General features: G+C 41.1%; 1 protein-coding gene across 1 annotated transcript in view; it reads left to right on the plus strand.

Moving 5' to 3' along the window:
* LOC133648240 (neuronal acetylcholine receptor subunit beta-2-like) overlaps positions 1-25,557 on the plus strand; it is a 438,894-nt gene that overhangs the window by 314,337 nt on the left and 99,000 nt on the right. The gene's annotated exons all lie outside the window — the stretch shown is intronic.

Consider the following 25,557-nt stretch of genomic DNA (forward strand, 5'->3'; position numbering starts at 1 on the left):
TTTTTTGTGTTTACCAAAACAAGATGTTTATCCGTCATGAATGAATTGGGGGGGGGGGGAATAAATATGGACAAACTTTTAAATTGATTTTCACAAATGTGCAAAAAATACATTAGCTTCAAGCTAGCTATTATGCTAAATGTTTTTTCTTTACAGGACATTTGACAAAATGTGCTTGAGCAGCTATGAGATCACTCATGGGTCAACATCATTGTAAGTACAATACTCTTATAAAGCCACTATCCCAATAAATAATTTTCATAGAAAAAAGATCATGAAAAATTAGTTTATTCATCACTTATCGAATGTGTGACCCTTATAAGAATATCTCCTGCAAATAGGATTAAATACCCAATACGAATTTTACTCATTGAATTTATAAGGATTTAAAAATTCGTGGGATGTTTTCTAGTGCTGCATTAACCTAAAGCCACCACTAGATGGTGGTGTTGCTTTTCTGTACTAGCAACTCTACAGTTGACGGATTATACAGCATCAGCATCTTCCCACTTGTTATCAATTTATCACCAAGGAAAAACTCCTTTAAATGGGACCTAGGATTATTTTAAACTACATTTCAAACACTTATTTGTGGTCTAAAGCTAGGGTTACTCACCTTTTTGATCTCGGGGTGCAACCTTTCCACTATGGAAGGACCCACTCAAATATTAGGGAAAAAAAATAGAAAAATGGCCCCTTTAATGCGCCTTTTGTATGAAAATAGACTCGCTCATCGGCAGTGCGCCTTATGGTCCAGAAAATACCGTACTTATCAATTTAGTATAGCAAGGCACTCCTACAGATAGAAGTAGCGCCATCTAGTGGAAAAAATATCCAAATGTAAAATTGAAAACCAGTACAATCATCCATTTTTTACCACTGTTGATTGGCGGCTATAAATGAATTTCTGCAAAGTAGGAATTATGAATAAAAAAAATTCATAACTAGGGCATAACAAACAGTTTACAACCTTCTAAATACTTGTTTGTTTACATTATGAGAGCACTCTAAGCACTGTTTGGTCACCTTTACACTCTCTTAATCCAATATAGCAAGGCTGGCTGAGGCTGAGCCAATCAGTGGCCAGGATACTGAACAGTGTGCTCTGATTGGTTTGGTCCCCCCTAGTAAAGGCCAATCCTACTGTAATATTGAGCTTTTTATTTTATTTGGACATATTTATGCTTCATTTAGGACCAGAAAATTGTAAAATATGCTTTGAAAATAATATATGTCTAAAAACAATAAACAATGTGGGGAGAGGAGACTGCAGTCCAATTTTAAATATTAACACAAGGCACTATATTAGTTTGTTTGGATACATTTGAGATTAAAAGAAATTGCTGCATTTTAAATTGTTTTCCATTGGACATTTTATTTTGTCTTTGTGAATAAATTAGAGATTGACCGATACTAAGGGTGTAACAGTACACAAAAATTTCGGTTCGGTACGTACCTCGGTTTAGAGGTCACGGTTCGGTTCATTTTTGGTACAGTAAGAAAACAACAAAATATAAATTTTTGGGTTATTTATTTACCAAATTTTCAAAATCTTCCACCAAAAATATTTTTCTTAGTGTAATATTTGATGTGAAATAATGGGAACCTTGGATAGGTCAATAATTCATAATAACATTGATTTTGATTCAATGTTATGTTTTGAGCAATGACAGTTTGAAAGAAAAAAAAACAGCTTTGTTTTATTAGTCAACATTGCAACTTTTTCTAAATTACATTTAACCTTTAAGCTTTTTTATTTCACTTTTGTTATGTTTTTGTTTATTTTAATAGTATTTTTAGAATGTGCCGTGGGCCTTTAAAACATTAGCTGTGGGCCGCAAATGGCCTCCGGGGCACACTTTTGACACCCCTGCTATAGATAATAAAAAATTTAAAAATCTATGGATAAAAAGCAGAGCCTGGCGACGCATGCGCGTTTATCATAACTCTCTCTCTCTCTCTCTGTCTCTGCCCCTCCCTCACCAATGCTGCTGTTTGTTTTGTTTTTAACCCCTTCTTAACCCTGAACGTACATTGAAAATACACGCAACCCTAACTCAAAATGCCGGACATTTGAGGCATTTAAGAAACTCCGCCCTGACAGCTCCGCAAAAGAAGACATGTCCGGTGAAAAGAGGACGTATGGTCAGTCTATCCTAGCCCGTTAGCTGCTAGCATGCCGTGTGTTGTGCCTCTGTGTGCATTGTTTACACAACGTGCGTTACGCTACTTAATATGTCTGTGTGGAAACTCGTTCGGTACACCTCCGAACCGAACCGGAACCCCGGTACCGAAATGGTTCAATACAAATACACGTACCGTTACACCCCTAACCGATACCGATTATTTGTATTCAAGGCATCCGATATTCGTTTGCAGTAAAAGTTGGCTCAACATGAATATTATACATCAGTAAACAGCTGCATAAGGCTTTGTTGGTTTAAAAAAAATAATAATTTAGGAAATGTCGGACCAGTAACCACTTAATGTTTTAAGTGGTGCTAATGTTGTGGTTAATTTAGCACCAACAAACATCAGGGGATTCAACAAACACCTTCTTTACATGTGTCTTATGCTGCGGGTCAAAATAGGAATGTAAAAAAAAAAAGGGCAGATACCTATATGTCAAATATCGGTGCCGATCATCGGTTTATCTTTAGACCAAATGTGCCAATTTTTCTAACAGAGCCTTTTTAGGAACAGAACAGAAAGGAACAGGGATGATGATTCTAACACGGTTCAAAAACAAATGGAAAATGTCACATTTTATTTAGCACAGCCAAATAATATAACAAGCAGCACAGACACTTGGCAGCACATCAGGGGCCGTACTTATCAAGCTTCTTAGAATTACTCCTAAGAAGTCTGCTAAGAGTTGACTTAAGAGTAAATAAATTATTCGCTGAAAGCTGCACTTAAAAGTTAGTTATCAAGCGTCTTACTCACACTTTCAGCGAAGTGTAGGACTGAATCTTAAGTGTCACACTCAGAGCTGCATTACGACATTACTATGTGCCGTAAATGGAATTTTAGGTGACGTCATTTCTGTGTCCATAGAAATGACCAATCACGGAAGGGAATCCGTTGTCTAAGAATAAAGAAATATCTTGGAAATATTTAAGTGGACAATGGGAGTGTATATTTTGACAATAAACTACAAAATAATACAAAACAAACTAGTCCCCGCCGGCACTCACGCTACCGCTCCCTTTCTTCTATCGCCCACACACTCACTGACGTCACTCACCTCACGGCCACACACATACGCTACTGTCATAACATTTTATTTCCAATTCATTAATTAGGCAACTAATTTGAAACTGGTGTGGGTGGCTCTATATATACTAGCCCACTGCAGACACATGCAGAAATCAACAAGGAATCGAAAAGTATTAAATCTGTGACAAAAATAATATCCGCTCTGTCTAAACGATACCGTTTGATCAGCTGCTCGTCATCAAAAAAAACCAAACATTGTTCCGTTCCCTGAACGTTCGCGCACGTCTCTCTCGCCTCAGTGCCATCCCCTGCTGGCAACTCCTAACCACTTAAGACACCTCTGAAGGTCTCTTAAATATCGTGGAGAGTAAGAGTGATTCTTAGACTTAAGAACGTTGATAAAAAGCTTTTATTCTTAAGTTTGAGAGTAGGACTAAATTTCGCAAATTCTCAGGACTTAAGTGTAAAATGGCACTCTAAGAAGCTTGATAAGTACGGCCCCTGGCCTCCAACTTGAACTTTTTAAGGTCAAGGCAAGTGTTGCCTTAAAGGAGGGCTCATATTTTAGGGCACCAAGGCAATCATTATTTTCTTATACATAGGAATGAACTCTACACAAAACATTAACAAAATGCTATGTCACATGAATGTTTTTCGAAGTAACATCTTTGTCGTGAAAAAAACACAAGTAATGTAAAAAAAACTCTGGTGTTTACTTTTTCATATTAAAATGAAACACAAAGCAGTTTGGCTAATGAAGATGAAGTCCAATAAATAAGCTTTGTTCTTCTCTTGGTTCAGTACAGCAGTTTGGGCCACAAAAATAAAGAGTGACACCTCTCACATCGAATACATAATCTTCACAGCCTTCGTTCAGTTCGATGGATGACGAAACATTATATCTAGTATTGATGTTTTTTGAACACTGATATAGTTTGCAGTTAAATAAAGGCGTGAACATCCCAGTAAAGACTTTATAAACAAGTTGTGACAGCGTTCACGACACATCACCTGCTGCATGTTTCCTCCCCTCATTAAGGCTCAGTCACAGCAGCTGATGGACGCTGTATTGAGTAAACGAAAGCAACATGAAATAGTTTTCGCCTTCACTGTATACTTTTAGTGTGGGGACAAGTGTCTCCAATATTGTCCACACCTGTCTCCATCTAAACACAGCAGTGCGCTCTTAAACACACGTCGGGAGGTGAGGGAAAATGGCGTTAAACCAAGCGTTAGGCTTAGGGGAAATCTCCCGAGCAAAGTCCGTGATTTCAGGCCCGACTTCGTGTTGCCTAAAATGCATTAATTAATGACGGTTTTTCGGTAATTGAAAAATGAGACAGTATTACTAACAGTCTGGAATTTTATCGCAAATGATCATTATAGTGTTTACTGTTACATCCCTCGTCCATTACCAAGTAACAAGTCAAGGGCGGTCACGGCAAGTTCTTGCCGCAGATGTTGGTCATTTTTTTTTAGGGCATTCCGGCAAAGTGTTCATGCACGCAGGTGTTTGGCTGGCAGCACACACCTGCACTGTAGTCCACACACGCCACTTCTTACCATACATGATCCCACCGTGTGCATGAATCATCCTGGCATGAAAGTGTCAAGCACAATGCACCGTACAGTCTTTGCATGCAACCTTCAGGGCTGAACCTTCTTCATATTACCTTTTTTCTATTTGAGATTCAGATGAGCTTTTTAGTCATGTAGCAAGACGAGCAATAGCTTGGACGCTTTTTGTCTCGTGCGTTTCTGTATTTGTGTAAATAACATTGCCTTTATATTGGAGAACACCTGAGACATGAAGAAGGAAAAGTGTCTTCCATATGAGGAGGCGTGAACAAGTGATGACATGAATAACATTCCCAATAACATTGCATCTAATAGACAATATCAACATGAGGGTGGTCCCAAAAAAGGAGGCATTTTTCAAATGTGTCGCTTTTAAAAGTGCTCCCCCTCTGGTCAACATATGAAATAAGTGTGTGTAAAAAAATTTAAGTGTACCTCCTTTGGCCAAAATTATAAAAATAAATATGTATATAGAGACGAATGAAAGATGAACTAAAAGCAGTCTTTTTCTCACAATTTCTTTTATTCTTTCTGTTTCTGTAATATTGCAAAATGTTCTCATAAAGTTATTACTTTTTTATGTAAAATGGTGACTTTTGTCATATAAAATTCTGACTTTTATGACAATATTGCCAATTGTTTTGTTGTTCTTGTCAAATAGTGACATTTTTGGACTAAAATGATGACTTTTGTCATAATTTCGCCCAGTAAAATTCAGATTATCATAATATTGCCAAAATTTTGAAGTTTTCTTTTAAAATTGTGACTTGTCGAGTAAAATGGCGACTCTTTTTTTCATAAAATTGCCAACAGTTTAAGCTTTTCTTGTAAAATTGCGACTGTTATTGAGTAAAATTCCAACTTTTCTCATATTGCACAAATGTTCAGTTTTTTTGTCAAATTTTGACTTGCGTTGAGTGAAATTACGACTTATTATAATATTAGAGGTAGGCATTTTACGGAGGTCATAAGAAGGTAACAATACAATAATGCGTGTGTGTGTTCTTGTATTTCTATCGTTCTTGAGACATGAAGAAGGAAAAGTATCTTCCATATGAGGAGGTGTGAACAAGTGATGACATAAATCATGGTCCCAATAACATTGCATCTAATAGACAATATCAACATGAGGGTGGTCCCAAAAAAGGAGGCATTTTTCAAATGTGTCGCTTTTAAAAGTGCTCCCCCTCTGGTCAACATATGAAATAACAAGTGTGTGTAAAAAAAAAATTAAGTGCGCCCCCTTTGGCCAAAAATATAAAAATAAATATGTATATAGAGACATACTGTAATGTTTCGGTAATATTGCAAAATTTTCTCGTAAAGTTATTACTTTTTTATGTAAAATGGTGACTTTTGTCATATAAAATTCTGACTTGTGTCACAATATTGCCAATTGTTTTGTTGTTCTTGTCAAATAGTGACTTTTTTGGAGTAAAATGATGACTTTTGTCATAATTTTGCCGAGTAAAATTCAGATTATTATCATGATATTGCCAAAATTTTGAAGTTTTCTTATAAAATTGTGACTTTTGTCGAGTAAAATGACGACTCTTTTTTCATAAAATTGCCAACATTTTAAGCTTTTCTTGTAAAATTCCAACTTTTCTCATATTGCACAAATGTTCAGTTTTTCTTGTCAAATTTTGACTTGCGTTGAGTGAAATTACGACTTATTATAATATTAGAGGTAGGCATTTTACAGAGGTCTCAAGAAGGTAACAATACAATAATGCGTGTGTGTGTGTGTTCTTGTATGTCTCTCGTTCTTGAGACAAGAAGAAGGAAAAGTATCCTCCATATGAGGAGGTGTGAACAAGTGATGACATAAATCATGGTCCCAATAACATTGCATCTAATAGACAATATCAAAATGAGGGTGGTCCCAAAAAAGGAGGCATTTTTCAAATGTGTCGCTTTTAAAAGTGCTCCCCCTCTGGTCAACATATGAAATAACAAGTGTGTGTAAAAAAAAAATTAAGTGCGCCCCCCTTGGCCAAAATTATAAAAATAAATATGTATATAGAGACATACTGTAATAACTTGAAGTAAATAATGAAGATTAAAAACCAAACCAAAAAATTAAGAAGATGAACTAAAAGCAGTCTTTTTCCTCACAATTTCTTTTATTCTTTCTGTTCCTGTAATATTGCAAAATTTTCTCGTAAAGTTATTACTTTTTTATGTTAAACGGTAACTTTTGTCATATACAATTCTGACTTGTGTTACAATATTGCCAATTGTTTTGTTGTTCTTGTCAAATAGTGACATTTTTGGAGTAAAATGAGGACTTTTGTCATAATTTCGCCAAGTAAAATTCAGATTATCATAATATTGCCAAAATTTTGAAGTTTTCTTATAAAATTGTGACTTTTGTCGAGTAAAATGACGACTCTTTTTTCATAAAATTGCCAACATTTTAAGCTTTTCTTGTAAAATTGTGACTGTTATTGGGTAAAATTCCAACTTTTCTCATAATATTGCACAAATGTTCAGTTTTTTTGTCAAATTTTGACTTGCGTTGAGTGAAATTACGACTTATTGTAATATTAGAGGTAGGCATTTTACGGAGGTCTCGAGAAGGTAACAATACAATAATGCGTGTGTGTGTGTGTTCTTGTATTTCTATCGTTCTTGAGACATGAAGAAGGAAAAGTATCTTCCATATGAGGAGGTGTGAACAAGTGATGACATAAATCATGGTCCCAATAACATTGCATCTAATAGACAATATCAACATGAGGGTGGTCCCAAAAAAGGAGGCATTTTTCAAATGTGTCGCTTTTAAAAGTGCTCCCCCTCTGGTCAACATATGAAATAACAAGTGTGTGTAAAAAAAAAATTAAGTGCGCCCCCTTTGGCCAAAAAAATAAATATGTACATAGAGACATACTGTAATAACTTGAAGTAAATAATGAAGATTAAAAACCAAACCAAAAAATTAAGATGAACTAAAAGCAGTCTTTTTCTCACAATTTATTTTATTCTTTCTGTTTCTGTAATATTGCAAAATTTTCTCGTAAAGTTATTACTTTTTTATGCAAAATGGTGACTTTTGTCATATAAAATTCTGACTTGTGTCACAATATTGCCAATTGTTTTGTTGTTCTTGTCAAATAGTGACATTTTTGGAGTAAAATGAGGACTTTTGTCATAATTTCGCCGAGTAAAATTCAGATTATCGTAATATTGCCAAAATTTTGAAGTTTTCTTATAAAATTGTGACTTTTGTCGAGTAAAATGACGACTCTTTTTTCATAAAATTGCCAACATTTTAAGCTTTTCTTGTAAAATTCCAACTTTTCTCACAATATGCACTAATGTTCAGTTTTTCTTGTCAAATTTTGACTTGCGTTGAGTGAAATTACGACTTATTATAATATTAGAGGTAGGCATTTTACGGAGGTCTCGAGAAGGTAACAATACAATAATGCGTGTGTGTGTGTGTTCTTGTATTTCTATTGTTCTTGAGACAAAGAAGGAAAAGTATCTTCCATATGAGGAGGTGTGAACAAGCGATGACATAAATCAATGACATTGCATCTAATAGACAATGTCTCATTTGTGGTGACATCTATCAACATTAGGGTGCTCCCAAAAAAGGAGGGATTTTTCAAATGTGTCGCTTTTTAAAAGTGCTCCCCCTCTGGTCAACATATGAAATAAGTGTGTGTAAAAATTTGAAGTGCTCCCCTTCTGGCCAACATATGTAATAAGTGTGTGTAAGAAATTGAAATGCGCCCCCTTTGGCCAAAATTATTAAAATTATATGTATATAAATCAGGGATGTCAAACATGTTTTCATTGAGGGCCACAAGGCAGTTATGGCTGCCATTAGAGGGCCGCTTGTAACAGTCAATGTATGAATTTGCCTTTAGTTTTCAATATTAATTATATATATATTTAAGTAGACTGTCGATTTTACAGTAAAAACTTTACAAAATTTAACTGTAAAATATAGTGTTTTTTTCAACATTTTATGGTAAAATGAAAAACAGTACCACTGTATTTTGGGGGGTTTTACAGAAAAATCTGGCAGCTTAGTTGGCAGAATGTTTGTGTTAAATGTACATTGGTTTTTACAACATGATATTGTTCATGGAAAAAATGTACAAGTTATTTTTTTTTTTCTGCCAACATAGCTGCCAGTTTTTCTACTGTAAAAACAAATGTACCGTCTTTCCATTTACAGTAATACACTGTTAAAAACAACAACCGTAGATTTTACAGTCAAAAACTGTCAGTTCAATAAACAGAATTTTAACGCAAAAAACTGTAGTAGTTTTTTTTCAATTAACAGTAATATGCTGTAAAGAACAATGTAAAATGTATTGTCAGTCTGTGGAACGCTCCCCCTGACCACCTGAGGGCACCACAGACTGTGGATGCTTTTAAAAAAAGGCTTAAAAACCCTTCTTTTTTAAAAAACAACTATTTTTTAGATATGCATACTAGTTTTAGCTATTTTGCTGTTCTAGTTTTTATTTGTATTTATTTTTATATCTTTTTTTTTTTTTTTAATACACTGTAGCACTTTGAGGTTGTTTACTCAATGTAAAGTGCTTTTTACAAATAAAATCTATTATTGGCATTTTTATTATTTTGATACGTAGTTTGATGTAAAGTGAAGTATTTTTATTCAGACAAAAGCATGTTTGGAAAGTATGATAATATACTGTCATTTGTTGCAATACTGGATACTGTTAAAGTTGAAAAGGCATGCAATTTCAAGCAGTACATGTCTTTTTTTTGTCAAATTTGAAAAAAAAAATCAATTACATTTAGTGAGAAAATATGAAGTACTTTATTGACACATCATTTCCAGGTGTTTGCGGGCCAGATAAAATGATGTTTGAGTTTGACACCTGTGATATAGAGTCATACTGTAATAACTTGAAGTAAATAATGAAGATTAAAAACTAGGGATGTCCGATAATGGCTTTTTTGCCGATATTCCGATATTGTCCAACTCTTAATTACCGATATCAACCGATACCGATATATACAGTCGTGGAATTAACACATTATTATGCCTAATTTGGACAACCAGGTATGGTGAAGATGAGGTCCTTTTTAAAATAAAATAAAATATTATAAAATAAAAAACATTTTCTTGAATAAAAAAGACAGTAAAACAATATAAAAACAGTTACATAGAAACTAGTAATTAATTAAAATGAGTAAAATTAACCGTTAAAGGTTAGTACTATTAGTGGAGCAGCAGCATGCACAATCATGTGTGCTTACGGACTGTATCCCTTGCAGACTGTATTGATATATATTGATATATAATGTAGGAAGCAGAATATTAATAACAGAAAGAAACAACCCTTTTGTGTGAATGAGTGTGAATGGGGGAGGGAGGTTTTTTGTGTTGGTGCACTAATTGTAAGGGTATCTTGTGTTTTTTATATTGATTTAATCAATTTAAAAAAACGATACCGATAATTTAAAAAACGATACCGATAATTTCTGATATTAAATTTTTTAAAGCATTTATCGGCCGATAATATCGGACGTCTCTATTAAAAACCAATTACAAACAAAAATTAAACAAAAAAAAAATAACTAAAAGCTTACCTTTTTATATATTTGCATAGTATGTATATATTATTAATAGAGATGTCCGATAATATCGGCCTGCCGATATTATCGGCCGATATATGCGTTAAAATGTAATATCGGAAATTATCGGTATCGTTTTTTTATTATCGGTATCGTTTTTTTTTTGTTTTGTTTTTTTTTTATTTATTAAATCAACATAAAAAACACAAGATACACTTACAATTAGTGCACCAACCCAAAAAACCTCCCTCCCCCATTTACACTCATTCACACAAAATCAATCAATCAATCAATGTTTATTTATATAGCCCTAAATCACAAGTGTCTCAAAGGGCTGCACAAGCCACAACGACATCCTCGGTACAGAGCCCACATACGGGCAAGGAAAACTCACCCCAGTGGGACGTCAATGTGAATGACTATGAGAAACCTTGGAGAGGACCGCATATGTGGGTAACCCCCTTTATTTCTGTTATTAATATTCTGCTTCCTACATTATATATCAATACAGTCTGCAAGGGATACAGTCCGTAAGCACACATGATTGTGTGTGCTGCTGGTCCACTAATAGTACTAACCTTTAACAGTTAATTTTACTCATTTTCATTCATTACTAGTTTCTATGTAACTGTTTTTATATTGTTTTACTTTCTTTTTTATTCAAGAATTTTTTTTTAATTTATTTATCTTATTTTACTAATTTTTTTAAAAAAGTACCTTATCTTCACCATACCTGGTTGTCCAAATTAGGCATAATAATGTGTTAATTCCACGACTGTATATATCGGTTGATATCGGTATCGGTAATTAAAGAGTTGGACATTATCGGATGTCGGCAAAAAGCCATTATCGGACATCCCTAATTATTAATGTTGTAAATACACTTCTTTATATATCTAGAAAGGCTGGTCCTAAAGCGGGAGGCTTTCTTCTCGGGTCTCAAGAAGGTAAGAAATACAAGAATGTGTGTGTGCTTGTGCGACAGGTTCCAAGCTGACAGGCTACATGGAATCTCCATCCTGCTCTTAGATACATACAGACTGCAAGTGAAGGCACACACACTCTGCCTTCCTTCCATCAGCGTGCACACACCCGCACCCTGCAGTGCCAGGCTTCAGAGTGCATACATCATTGTGTGGTCTTTCTTTCACAGGGATATCATCACTCCCCAGCTGTCACTGCCATTGCATCACACACTTGTTGGAGGAGGCCAGCGGAGTGGGAGACCAGTACGAGATGGAAAGAGACAGACCGGCTGTGGGGGTAATGTCGGGTGAAGACGTTACTTCAAGGGAGGTATACACTCAACTGGGTGGCCTCGTGCTTGTTTCATTTGGGCTGTGACCATTCTTTTTAACAACGGTTCGCAATTTGTGGTTGCCGATAAGATACCGTGTTTTCCGGACCATAGGGCGCACCGGATTATAAGGCGCACTGCCGATGAGCGGGTCTAGTCAGGTCTTTTTTCATACAAAAGGCGCACCGGCTTATAAGGCACATTAAAGGCCTACTGAAATGATTTTTTTTTATTTAAACGGGGATAGCAGATCTATTCTATGTGTCATACTTGATCATTTCGCGATATTGCCATATTTTTGCTGAAAGGATTTAGTAGAGAACAACGACGATAAAGATCGCAACTTTTGGTATCTGATAAAAAAAAGGCTTGCCCCTACCGGAAGTAGCGTGACGTAGTCAGTTGAACATATACGCAAAGTTCCCTATTGTTTACAATGATGGCCGCATGAAGTGAGAGAGATTCGGACCGAGAAAGCGACAATTTCCCCATTAATTTGAGCGAGGATGAAAGATTTGTGGATGAGTAAAGTGCAAGTGAAGGACTAGTGGGGAGTTGAAGCTATTCAGATAGGGAAGATGCTGTGAGAGCCGGGGGTGACCTGATATTCAGCTGGGAATGACTACAACAGTAAATAAACACAAGACATATATATACTCTATTAGCCACAACACAACCAGGCTTATATTTAATATGCCACAAATTAATCCTGCATAATAACACCTGCGTGTTTGTTATGCTAGCTCCTAGCTCCTCTGCTAGCTCCTAGCTCCATAGAACACGCCAATACAATTCAAACACCTGATCAACACACACAATCACCCAGCCCAAAAGACCGTTCACCTAACCCAAGGTTCATAAAGCTTATATATTTTAAAAAAGTTACGTACATACGCAAAAAAAAAGTTGCGCACATACGGTCAAGCGATCAAATGTTTAGAAGCCAAAGCTGCATACTCACGGTAGCACGTCTGCGTCTTTGTCATCCAAATCAAAGTAATCCTGGTAAGAGTCTGTGTTGTCCCAGTTCTCTACAGGCGTCTGTGTATCGAAGTCAAAAGTCCTCCTGGTTAGAGTCTCTGTTATCCGAGTTCTTCCATCTTGACTGCATCTTTCGGGAATGTAAACAAAGACGCGCCGGCTGTGTACTGTTGTTGCTGACTTCGTTCGAAAAATACGTCCATTTCGCACCGACAACTTTCTTCTTTGCTTGCTCAGCTTCTTTCTCCATAATGCAATGAACATAATTGCAACAGATTCACCAACACAGATGTCCAGAATACTGTGGAATTATGAAATGAAAACAGAGCCTTTTTGTATTGTATTCAATGTGGAAGGCATACCCGTGTTCCCCGGGCTACGTCACGCGCATACGTCATCCTCAGAGGCGTTTCGAACCGGAAGTTTAGCGGCAAATTTAAAATGGCACTTTATAAGTTTACCCGGCCGTATTGGCATGTGTTATAATGTTAAGATTTCATCATTGATATATAAACTATCAGACTGCGTGGTCGGTAGTAGTGGGTTTCAGTAGGCCTTTAAAGGAGTCATCCATTCATCCATCCATCTTCTTCCGCTTATCCGAGATGGGGTCGCGGGGGCAGCAGCCTAAGCAGGGAATCCCAGACTTCCCTCTCCCCAGCCACTTCGTCCAGCTCCTCCCCGAGGGATCCCGAGGCGTTCCCAGGCCAGCCGGGAGACATAGTCTTCCCAACGTGTCCTGGGTCTTCCCCGTGGCCTCCTACCGGTCGGACGTGCCCTAAACAGGTGTTTAGGGTGGCATCCTGAGCAGATGCCCGAACCACCTCAACTGGCTCCTCTCCATGTGGAGGAGCAGCGTCTTTACTTTGATCTCCCCCCGGATGACAGAGCTTCTCACCCTATCTCTAAGGGAGAGACCCGCCACCCGGCAACTGTACTCAATTGGAAACTCAATTGGGCCGCTCGTACCCGTGATCTTGTCCTTTCGGTCATAACCCAAAGCTCATGACCATAGGTGAGGATGTGAACGTAGATCGACCGGTAAATTGAGAGCTTTGCCTTCCGGCTCAGCTCCTTCTTCACCACAACGGATCGATACAGCGTCCGCATTACTGAAGACGCCGCACCGATCTCACAATCCACTCTTCCCTCACTCGTGAACAAGACCCCGAGGTACTTGAACTCCTCCACTTGGGGCAAGATCTCCTCCCCAACCCGGAGATGGCACTCCACCCTTTTCCGGGCGAGATACCATGGACTCGGACTTGGAGGTGCCGATTCCCATCCCAGTCGCTTCACACTCGGCCGCGAACCGATCCAGTGAGAGCTGAAGATCCTGGCCAGATGAAGCCATCAGGACCACATCATCTGCAAAAAGCAGAGACCTAATCCTGCAGCCACCAAACCAGATCCCCTCAACACCCTGACTGCGCCTAGAAATTCTGTCCATAAAAGTTATGAACAGAATCGGTGACAAAATCTTTTTTTTTTCTTCTAAAAGTAAGACTTCCTTGTGGTCTACATAACATGTAATGGTGGTTCTTTGCTCAAAATGTTGCATAGATGATGTTTTACACATCATCTTCAAGTCGCTTTCTGACAGTCGCTTTTGTGGGCGGTCTTATTTACGTGCCTCCACTTCGACGGCGTCTTCTCCTTGTTGTAGCGTGCAAGGACGGGAGTGGAAGAAGTGTCAAAAGATGGCGCTAACTGTTTTAATGACATTCAGACTTTACTTCAACCAATAACGGAGCAGCATCTCCTCATCCGTGGCTCACTAGTGCAACAACGCCCGAAATGTGTCCCGTGAAAAAAAACGTCCGACCGGAACTTTCTAATAACTAAAGTTCCTTGACGTAGATTTAACCGTTGAATTTTGGTCATTTCCCGACCAATAATCAACAACTCAAATACAACGTCGCGTATACCGTCAGAGGTATGTCACTTTCAGTCGGTACATTTTGTTCACCATCTTTATCATTTTGACTACTTTTTCTGAGCTTTGAGCAGCATCACTTCCACTTCCTGTTCTACGGTTGTCATCACACCTTCCCCCTTTGCCATCTTTTTGAGGGTGGCATTCCAACATAATGAATGTATGCTCGGTGTCGGACATTCCCACGTGAACGTGAACACACCAACGTGGCGGATGTTGTACATAAACTCTCCCGTTACAAGCCGTGTCACATCGCGCTTGCCTTTTGGATTACGCTTGCGGTGTGCGGCGAGTTAAGACGACATGAGAGGCTTTACGTGTCACGGGGTTGCCATGGCGACACTGGCATAAGGTGTTTGATGAATGTCAACAGCCTACATGTACAAACCCCGTTTCCATATGAGTTGGGAAATTGTGTTAGATGTAAATATAAACGGAATACAATGATTTGCAAATCATTTTCAAGCCATATTCAGTTGAATGCACTACAAAGACAACATATTTGATGTTCAAACTCATAAACATTATTTTTTTTTTGCAAATAATAATTAACTTAGAATTTCATGGCTGCAACACGTGCCAAAGTAGTTGGGAAAGGGCATGTTCACCACTGTGTTACATGGCCTTTCCTTTTAACAACACTCAGTAAAGGTTTGGGAACTGAGGAGACACATTTTTGAAGTGGAATTCTTTCCCATTCTTGCTTGATGTACAGCTTAAGTTGTTCAACAGTCCGGGGGTCTCCCTTGTGTTATTTTAGGCTTCACACATTTTCAATGGGAGACAGGTCTGGACTACAGGCAGGCCAGTCTAGTACCCGCACTCTTTTACTATGAAGCCACGTTGATGTAACACATGGCTTGGCATCGTCTTGCTGAAATAAGCAGGGGTGTCCATGATAACAACATATGTTGCTCCAAAAGCTGAATGTACCTTTCAGCATTAATGGTGCCTTCACAGATGTGTAAGTTACCCATGTCTTGGGCACTAATACACCCCCATACCATCACACATGCTGCCTTTTACACTTTGCGCCTAGAACAATCCGGATGGTTCTTTTCCTCTTTGGTCCGGAGGACACGACGTCCACAGTTTCCAAAAACAATTTGAAATGTGGACTCGTCAGACCACAGAACACTTTTCCACTTTGTATCAGTCCATCTTAGATGAGCTCAAGCCCAGCGAAGCCGACGGCGTTTCTGGGTGTTGTTGATAAACGGTTTTCGCCTTGCATAGGAGAGTTTTAACTTGCACTTAGAGATGTAGCGACCAACTGTAGTTACTGACAGTGGGTTTCTGAAGTGTTCCTGAGCCCATGTGGTGATATCCTTTACACACTGATGTGGCTTGTTGATGTAGTACAGCCTGAGGGATGGAAGGTCACGGGCTTAGCTGCTTACATGCAGTGATTTCTCCAGATTCTCTCAACCCTTTGATGATATTACGGAGCGTAGATGGTGAAATCCCTAAATTCCTTGCAATAGCTGCTTGAGAAAGGTTTTTCTTAAACTATTCAACAATTTGCTCAGGCATTTGTTGACAAAGTGGTGACCCTCGCCCCATCCTTGTTTGTGAATGACTGAGCATTTCATGGAATCTACTTTTATACCCAATCATGGCACCCACCTGTTCCCAATTTGCCTGCACACCTGTGGGATGTTCCAAATAAGTGTTTGATGAGCATTCCTCAACTTTATCAGTATTTATTGCCACCTTTCCCAACTTCTTTGTCACGTGTTGCTGGCATCAAATTCTAAAGTTAATTATTATTTGCAAAAAAAAAAAAAGTTTATCAGTTTGAACATCAAATATGTTGTCTTTGTAGCATATTCAACTGAATATGGCTTGAAAAGGATTTGCAAATCATTGTATTCCGTTTATATTTGCATCTAACACCATTTCCCAACTCATATGGAAACGGGGTTTGTATGATACTGAAATAAACACAAAGTTTGGCTATTGGAACACATTCTGGGGGAGAAAAATCCAGCATTTGTCCTTTTACACCGCATGGAACATCGCTAAAAGGTTGAAATAAAGACTAAATCACTCGGAGGGACGCATGTGACGTTCAAAAACAAGCACAAAGATGGAAAAAAAAAATATGCGGTAATGGCCACGTCGTTCTGATTCTGTCCACTGGATCACAGCGGTTGTGACACACCACCAGTCCTACTTGTCCAATAGCAATATTTTCTCTTTGGAATTAATTCCCTGATTAGGGCTGGGCGATACAGCCTTTTTTTAATATCTGGATATGTTTAGGCCATGTCACGATACACTATATATATATCTAGATATTTTGCCTTAGCCTTGAATGAACACTTGATGCATATAATCACAGCAGTATGATGATTCTATGTGTCTACATTAAAACATTCTTCATACTGCATTAATACATGCTACTTTTAAACTTTCATGCAGAGAGGGAAACCACAACAAAGTCAATTTAGCAAAAGTGTATTTATTAAACAGTTATTAATCCTGAGGGGTTCCCAGGCCAGCTGGGAGAGATAGTCCTCCCAACGTGTCCTGGGTCTTCCCCGTGGCCTCCTACCGGTCGGACTCCTCCACTTGGGGCAAGATCTCCTCCCCAACTTAGAGATGGCACTCCACCCTTTTCCGAGCGAGAACCATGGACTCGGACTTGGAGGTGCTGATTCTCATCCCAGTCGCTTCACACTCGGCCGCGAACCGATCCGGTGAGAGCTGAAGATCCTGGCCAGATGAAGCCATCAGGACCACATCATCTGCAAAAAGCAAAGACCTAATCCTGCAGTCACCAAACCAGATACCCTCAACGCCTTGACTGCGCCTAGAAATTCTGTCCATAAAAGTTATGAACAGAATGGGTGACAAAGGGAAGCCTTGGCGGAGTCCAACCCTCACTGGAAACGTGTCCGACTTACTGCCGGCAATGCGGACCAAACTCTGACACTGATCATACAGGGAGCGGACCGCCACAATCAGACAGTCCGATACCCCATACTCTCTGAGCACTCCCCACAGGACTTCCCGGGGGACACGGTCGAATGCCTTCTCCAAGTCCACAAAACACATGTAGACTGGTTGGGCAAACTCCCATGCACCCTCAAGGACCCTGCCGAGAGTATAGAGCTGGTCCACAGTTCCACGACCAGGACAAAAACCACACTGTTCCTCCTGGATCCGAGGATCGACTATCTGGCGTAGCCTCCTCTCCAGCACACCTGAATAGACCTTAACGGGTAGGCTGAGAGAAAAACATAATCAATTTTTTAAAAATGTGACCAAGTCTCTAAGTTGGCAACACTGATCCCTACTGCTACGTCTTCTTATTCTCTGGCAGACCAGGGGCCGTACTTATCAAGCTTCTTAGAATTACTCCTAAGAAGTCTGCTAAGAGTTGACTTAAGAGTAAATAAATTCTTCGCTGAAAGCTGCACTTAAAAGTTAGTTATCAAGCGTCTTACTCACACTTTCAGCGAAGTGTAGGACTGAATCTTAAGTGTCACACTCAGAGCTGAATTACGACATTACTATGTGCCGTAAACGGAATTTTAGGTGACGTCCTTTCTGTGTCCATAGAAATGACCGATCACGGAAGGGAATCCGTTGTCTAAGAATAAAGAAATATCTTGGAAATATTTAAGTGGACAATGGGAGTGTATATTTTGACAATAAACTACAAAATAATACAAAACAAACTAGTCCCCGCCGGCACTCACGCTACCGCTCCCTCTCTTCTATCGCCCACACACTCACTGACGTCACTCACCTCACGGCCACACACATACGCTACTGTCATAACATTTTCTTTCCAATTCATTAATTAGGCAACTAATTTGAAACTGGTGTGGGTGGCTCTATATATACTAGCCTACTGCAGACACATGTAGAAATCAACAAGGAATCGAAAAGTATTAAATCTGGGACAAAAATAATATCCGCTCTGTCTAAACGATACCGTTTGATCAGCTGCTCGTCATCAAAAAAAAAACAACATTGTTCCGTTCCCTGAACGTTCGCGCACGTCTCTCTCGCCTCAGTGCCATCCCCTGCTGGCAACTCCTAACCACTTAAGACACCTCTGAAGGTCTCTTAAATATCGTGGAGAGTAGGAGTGATTCTTAGACTTAAGAACGTTGATAAAAAAGCTTTTATTCTTAAGTTTGAGAGTAGGACTAAATTTCGCAAATTCTCAGGACTTAAGTGTAAAATGGCACTCTAAGAAGCTTGATAAGTACGGCCCCAGGTGCGTATAGGTGTGTTAGGATGGAATCTATTGTACAAAGTAAGAATGTGTGGGAAACATTGCAAAATTATTATTATGAATTTGACTTGATGTATAACTTGACAGTAGAGGTGGGGGGAATAATCCATTTTAGATGCATCGCAATTTCGGACATGGACGATTAAAGAATCGATGAGTGAACGTCGATAATCGATGTATTGATTGTAAATAAAGTCATGTAGACAGTTGTAAAATGTGTCTGACTGCAGAGAGCCCCTTCACTGAGGGATCTGACCAGCTCCTTATTATAGGACATCTATGTTCCAGTTTTGCACACGTTTTCATAAATGTAATAAATGTGGGAATTAACTTAACTGTTTCTTATTCCAAATAAATTGTTAGTTTTCTTTCAAGTCGCACGTGATAAACTCTCCGTGGCCTCCTACCAGTTGGATGTGCCCGAAACACCTCCCTAGGGAGGCGTTTGGGTGGCATCCTGACCAGATGCCCGAACCACCTCATCTGGCTCCTCTCCATGTGGAGGAGCAGCGGCTTTCCTTCGAGCTCCTCCCGGATGACAGAGCTTCTCACCGTATCTCTAAGGGAGAGACCCGCCACCCGGCGGAGGAAACTCATTTGGGCCGCTTGTACCCGTGATCTCATGACCAAAGGTGAGGATGGGAACGTAGATCGACCGGTAAATTGAGAGCTTTGCCTTCCGGCTCAGCTCCTTCTTCACCACAACGGATCGATACAGCGTCCGCGTTACTGAAGACGCCGCACCGATCCGCCTGTCGATCTCACCATCCACTCTTCCCTCACTCGTGAACAAGACTCCGAGGTACTTGAACTCCTCCACTTGGGATCTGAGCTATCAGATCTTGTTATTGTTCATGTGCCTGATGGCCGAGGGGAAAAAACTGTTCAGGTGGCGGGAGGTGTGGGTCTGGATGGACCGTAGTCTCCTGCCTGAGGGGAGAGGGGAGAATAGTTTGTGTCCAGTGTGATCCGACCCACACGCCTCCTGGTCCTGGAGGGGAACATGTCCTGGAGGGTTGGGAGTTTGCAGCCAATCACCTTCTCAGCAGCACGTACCATGCGCTGCAATCCATGCTTATCCTGGACTGTGGCGCCGGGGAACCACACGGTGATGGAGGAGGTGAGCATGGACTCGATGACGGCTGAGTAAAACTTCACCAGCATCTCGGTCGGCACCTTAAGTTTCCTCAGCTGCCGCAGGAAGTACATCCTCTGCTGGGCCTTCTTGATGAGGGAGCTGATGGTCGGCTCCCACTTGAGGTCCTGGGTGATGGTGGTGCCCAAGAAACGGAAGGAGTCCACAATGGAGACGGGGGTGGGAGAGTCAATCAGGGTTAGGGGGGATAGTGGGGCTGTGACTTTCCTGAAGTCCATGATCATCTCCACTGTTTTGTGGGCGTTCAGCTCCAGGTTGTTGAGGCTGCACCAGGACGCCAGCCGGTCCACCTCTCTCCTGTAGGCGGACTCGTCGCCATCCGAGATGAGCCCGATGAGGGTGGTGTCGTCCGCAAACTTGAGCAGCTTTACGGACTGGTGACTGCTGGAGGTGCAGCAGTTTGTGTCAGGTTCAAACACTGATGACATCTATTAAACAAGACAAGAGGCAAAGAATTAAACAGAGGCAGAATTCAATTTGGACTCAATATATTGAGGAGAGTCGCCCGGACATTGTATCCTTCTACAATCTCCAGCACGCTCTGCCAAAAGATTGTATGCCTCCTTCTTTTATTTTGGACCCTCCCCGACCCCATGGCCAAGGCTGTTTCCAAAAGACAAAGGTCGCAAAAATTTCTCAGAAAAGGTCGTAAACAATTCACGGAAAAGGTCAGTTCAAAAATAATTCGTAAAATAGTTCAAAAAGAGGTCGTCTGGAAATTGGGCGGATCCTGTCGTCTCTCCGCTTTGAAGTCCTTGGGCCAGAACAACATCCTTCTGTTGATTACCATACATGAGAGAAAACAGAAAACCCTTCATGTGGCTCTCCCCCTTACACGGTGGAGTTTTACGAGCCTTCTTCTTGGTAGGTTTCAAAGACAGCTTTCGTCTTCTTACTTGACAGAACTCAATGTAACCCTAAGTTTTTTGTGATAATTTATAAACAATGATTCTAACAGTGCCCTGCGATAAGGTGGCGACTTGTCCAGGGTGTACCCCGCCTTCCGCCCGATTGTAGCTGAGATAGGCTCCAGTGCCCCCCGCGACCCGAAGGGAATAAGCGGTAGAAAATGGATGGATGGATGGATTCTAACAGTTTGTATACAGGGAGAAAAGCCAGGGGGAAAGTACACAGCCCCGAGGAGTACCAGCGTCCGTGGTCCGACTGTCCGAGACAATCTTCCCCAGCCACATGTGCTGTCTTCGGTCTGTCAGGAAGTCATTGATCCAACTGCAGAAGGAGTCGGCATGCCGAACTGGCAGAGCTTGTCTCGTAGCAGTCCAGGGAGGATGGTGTTGAAGGCAGAGCTGAAGTCCACAAACAGGATCCTGGCGTAGGTTCTGTGGAGGATGCATATATGTTTAAGAGTTCTTTCTTTTTACATAGCCATATTTAGAGTAGCTAGTACTTTTCCTTTGTTTATTCTACTAGTTTCTCTTGTGTTCAGAGGTCTGTTTTGTGTCGTAAACCATTGGAATGTGAAGACAACCCCCACGTCCATCCATCCATCCATCTTCAACCACTTATCCGGAATCGGGTCGCGGGGACAACAGCTCCAGCAAAGACCCCCAGACTTCCCTCTCCAGAGCAACATTTGTGACTTCCTCCTGGGGAATCCCGAAGCGTTCCCAGGCCAGAGAGGAGATGTAATCCCCCCATCTGGTCCTTGGCCTGCCGCGGGGCCTCCTCCCAGTGGGACGTGCAACGAGGACCTCCCTAGGGAGACGCTCGTGAGGCATCCGCACGAGATGCCCGAACCACCTAAGCTGGCTCCTTTCCAAGTGAAGGAGCAGCGGCTCTACTCAGAGTCTCTCTCGGGTGACTGCACTTCTCACCCTATCTCTAAGGGAGATGCCAGCCACCCTTCTGAGGAAACTCATTTCGGCCGCTTGTATCCGCGATCTTATTCTTTCGGTCATTACCCACACTTCATGACCATAGGTGAGAGTAGGAATGTAGATAGCTCGGTAGACCGAGAGCTTTGCCTTCTGGCTCAGCTCCCGTTTCGTCACAACAGTGCGGCAGAGAGACTGCAATACTGCCCCAGCTGCTCCGATTCTCCGGCTGATTTCCTTCTCCATCTTTCCCTCACTCGTGAACAAGACCCCGAGATACTTAAACTCCTCCACCTGGGACAGAGTCCTGTCCCCTACCCGGACTGTACAAACCATCGGTTTCCTGCTGAGAACCATGGCCTCAGATTTGGAGATGCTGATCCTCATTCCAGCCGCTGAACACTCGGCTGCGAACCGATCCAGTGAGAGCTGAAGGTCACGAACCGAAGGTGCCATCAGGACCACATCATCTGCAAACAGCAGTGACGCAACCTTTAGCCCCCCGAGACGTATACCCTCTCCGCCATGGCCACGACTCCGCCTAGAAATCCTGTCCATGAAAATCACAAACAGGATAGGTGACAGAGCGCAGCCCTGGCGGAGACCAACCCCCACTGGAAACGGATCCGACTTACATCCAAGCACCCGGACACAACTCTCGCTTTGGTTGTACAGAGATTGGATGGCCCTCAGCAGGGTTCCCCTCACTCCGTACTCCCTCAGCACCTCCCACAAGATCTCCCGAGGGACGCGGTCATACGCCTTCTCCAAATCCACAAAACACATGTAGACTGGATAGGCATACTCCCAGGCCCTCTCCAGGATTCCCGCAAGCGTAAAGAGTTGGTCAGTTGTTCCACGACCAGGACGGAATCCACATTGCTCCTCTTGAATCTGAGGTTCGACTATCGGCCGGACCCTCCTTTCCAGTACCTTGGCGTAAACTTTCCCAGGGAGGCTGAGTAGTGTGATACCCCTGTAATTAGCACACGCCCTCTGGTCCCCCTTTTTGAAAAGGGGAACCACCACCCCAGTCTGCCACTCCCTCGGCACTGTCCCAGACTTCCACGCAATGTTAAAACGTCTCTCTCCTTATCAGTGTTGAGAGGGGGGAAATGGGGGCTTTCTTTGTGTGAAAAGAGTGGGCTTTTCCGTTTGAATGTCAGATCATCTGGAGTAGCCGATATGAACGTATTGGTTAAGTTGAACTCCTAAAGCTTTAGTAAAACTTGAAAATATTCCAATTCTGTCTTGATGGTCCTTCTTACTCAGCATATATGTCATCGAAAGAATTTGGGATTGACCAGTAACTTAGATTCCCTGGGAGGAAGAACTGGTCCGACGCAACAGTTCCTGGGGAGTCCAGATGCTAAGATAGTTACTTTAAAGTTGCCAGCATTTGATATTTAAGGTTTATTTTAGTTTGTTAGCCAACCTAGCAGAGAGTTTGTAAAAGTGCTCAGTTTGGATTTGAGGTTTCACGGGCTTGTGAAAGCCAAGACAACATGTATTATTGATTGTGTGTGTATGATGGCCTCATTATCACATTACCCTGCTGTAAGTGTTCCGCTCTTTACAGTCCCAGCATACTTAGCAGAGAGCTCTCAGTCACTCTGATTACATTTCATCTTCTGTTGCTTTTAGGCTGCGCACAACCTCTTCATTAGAGAGGCTTGCGTGCCGCCGAGGTTCGTTAATCCAACTGACTTGGGTGTGACCTGCTTCATTTTTGAATGACGTGCCAGCGAGCGCGTTAAATATCAAATATCTTGGTGACGTGAGAGTTGATGATCTGGTTGGCAAAACGCAGCAAAAATAATCCAAGCAATTTATCAGGTTCAAACACTGATGACATCTATTAAACAAGACAAGAAGCAAGGAATCAAACAGAGACAGAATTACATTTGGACTCAATATTGAGGAGAGATGCGGCGACTGTACTCTCTGAACAGTCTTTCACCACGCTCTGATGAAAAAGGTTTACGTCTCCTTTATTTGGACACTCCCTGTCTACACAACAACATCTGCTTCCAAAGGAATGGGGCGTATGTAAACAGCTCTTGTTTTTGGTCACATTGAAAACAAAAGAAGAAGATGCCTCGGGCTTGGGTTAGTCCTGGATTCAGCTTGGGCAGGTCTTGGATGACAATAGATAACCCCTCCCGTCTCGTCCCATCGTACACAATGGGATTTTCCAAGCCTTTGCTTGGTACAACAAAGACAGCTCTCATCTGTTCACTGGAACTCAGAACGGAACGTTTTTTGATAATTTACATACAATTTTTCTGCCATAATTTCCTTCGAGAAGTGATGTAATGACTTAGTATGTAACCGAAGTAGTTGTTTATGTGCACATACATGTAGGACCGTGACGTGGCCATGGAGGAAGTGCTTGCTGTCCAGAGTCGGGACCCGGGGTGGACCGCTCGCCTGTGCATCGGTTGGGGACATCTCTGCGCTGCTGACCCGTCTCCGCTCGGGATGGTCTCCTGCTGGCCCCACTATGGACTGGACTCTCACTATTATGTTAGATCCACTATGGACTGGACTCTCACTATTATGTTAGATCCACTATGGACTGGACACTCACACTATTATGTTAGATCCACTATGGACTGGACTCTCACTATTATGTTAGATCCACTATGGACTGGACTCTCACTATTATGTTAGATCCACTATGGACTGGTCTCTCACACTATTATGTTAGATCCACTATGGACTGGACTCTCACACTATTATATTAGATCCACTATGGACTGGACTCTCACACTATTATGTTAGATCCACTATGGACTGGACACTCACAATATCATGTTAGATCCACTATGGACTGGACTCTCACTATTATGTTAGATCCACTAAGGACTGGACTCTCACACTATTATGTTAGATCCACTATGGACTGGATTCTCACTATTATGTTAGATCCACTATGGACTGGACTCTCACACTATTATGTTAGATCCACTATGGACTGGACTCTCACAATATTATGTTAGATCCACTATGGACTGGACTCTCACACTATTATGTTAGATCCACTATGGACTGGACTCTCACACTATTATGTTAGATCCACTATGGACTGGACTCTCACTATTATGTTAGATCCACTATGGACTGGACTCTCACACTATTATGTTAGATCCACTATGGACTGGACTCTCACTATTATGTTAGATCCACTATGGACTGGACACTCACACTATTAAATTAGATCCACTATGGACTGGACTCTCTCACTATGATGTTAGATCCACTATGGACTGGACTCTCACACTATTAAATTAGATCCACTATGGACTGGACTCTCTCACTATTATGTTAGATCCACTATGGACTGGACTCTCACTATTATGTTAGATCCACTATGGACTGGACTCTCACTTATATGTTAGATCCACTATGGACTGGACTCTCACTATCATGTTAGATCCACTATGGACTGGACTCTCACTATTATGTTAGATCCACTATGGACTGGACTCTCACAATATTATGTTAGATCCACTATGGACTGGACTCTCACACTATTATGTTAGATCCACTATGGACTGGACTCTCACACTATTATGTTAGATCCACTATGGACTGGACTCTCACTATTATGTTAGATCCACTATGGACTGGACTCTCACACTATTATGTTAGATCCACTATGGACTGGACTCTCACTATTATGTTAGATCCACTATGGACTGGACACTCACACTATTAAATTAGATCCACTATGGA

This window comes from Entelurus aequoreus, linkage group LG04 (assembly GCF_033978785.1).
Source record: "Entelurus aequoreus isolate RoL-2023_Sb linkage group LG04, RoL_Eaeq_v1.1, whole genome shotgun sequence".
Lineage (NCBI taxonomy): Eukaryota > Metazoa > Chordata > Actinopteri > Syngnathiformes > Syngnathidae > Entelurus > Entelurus aequoreus.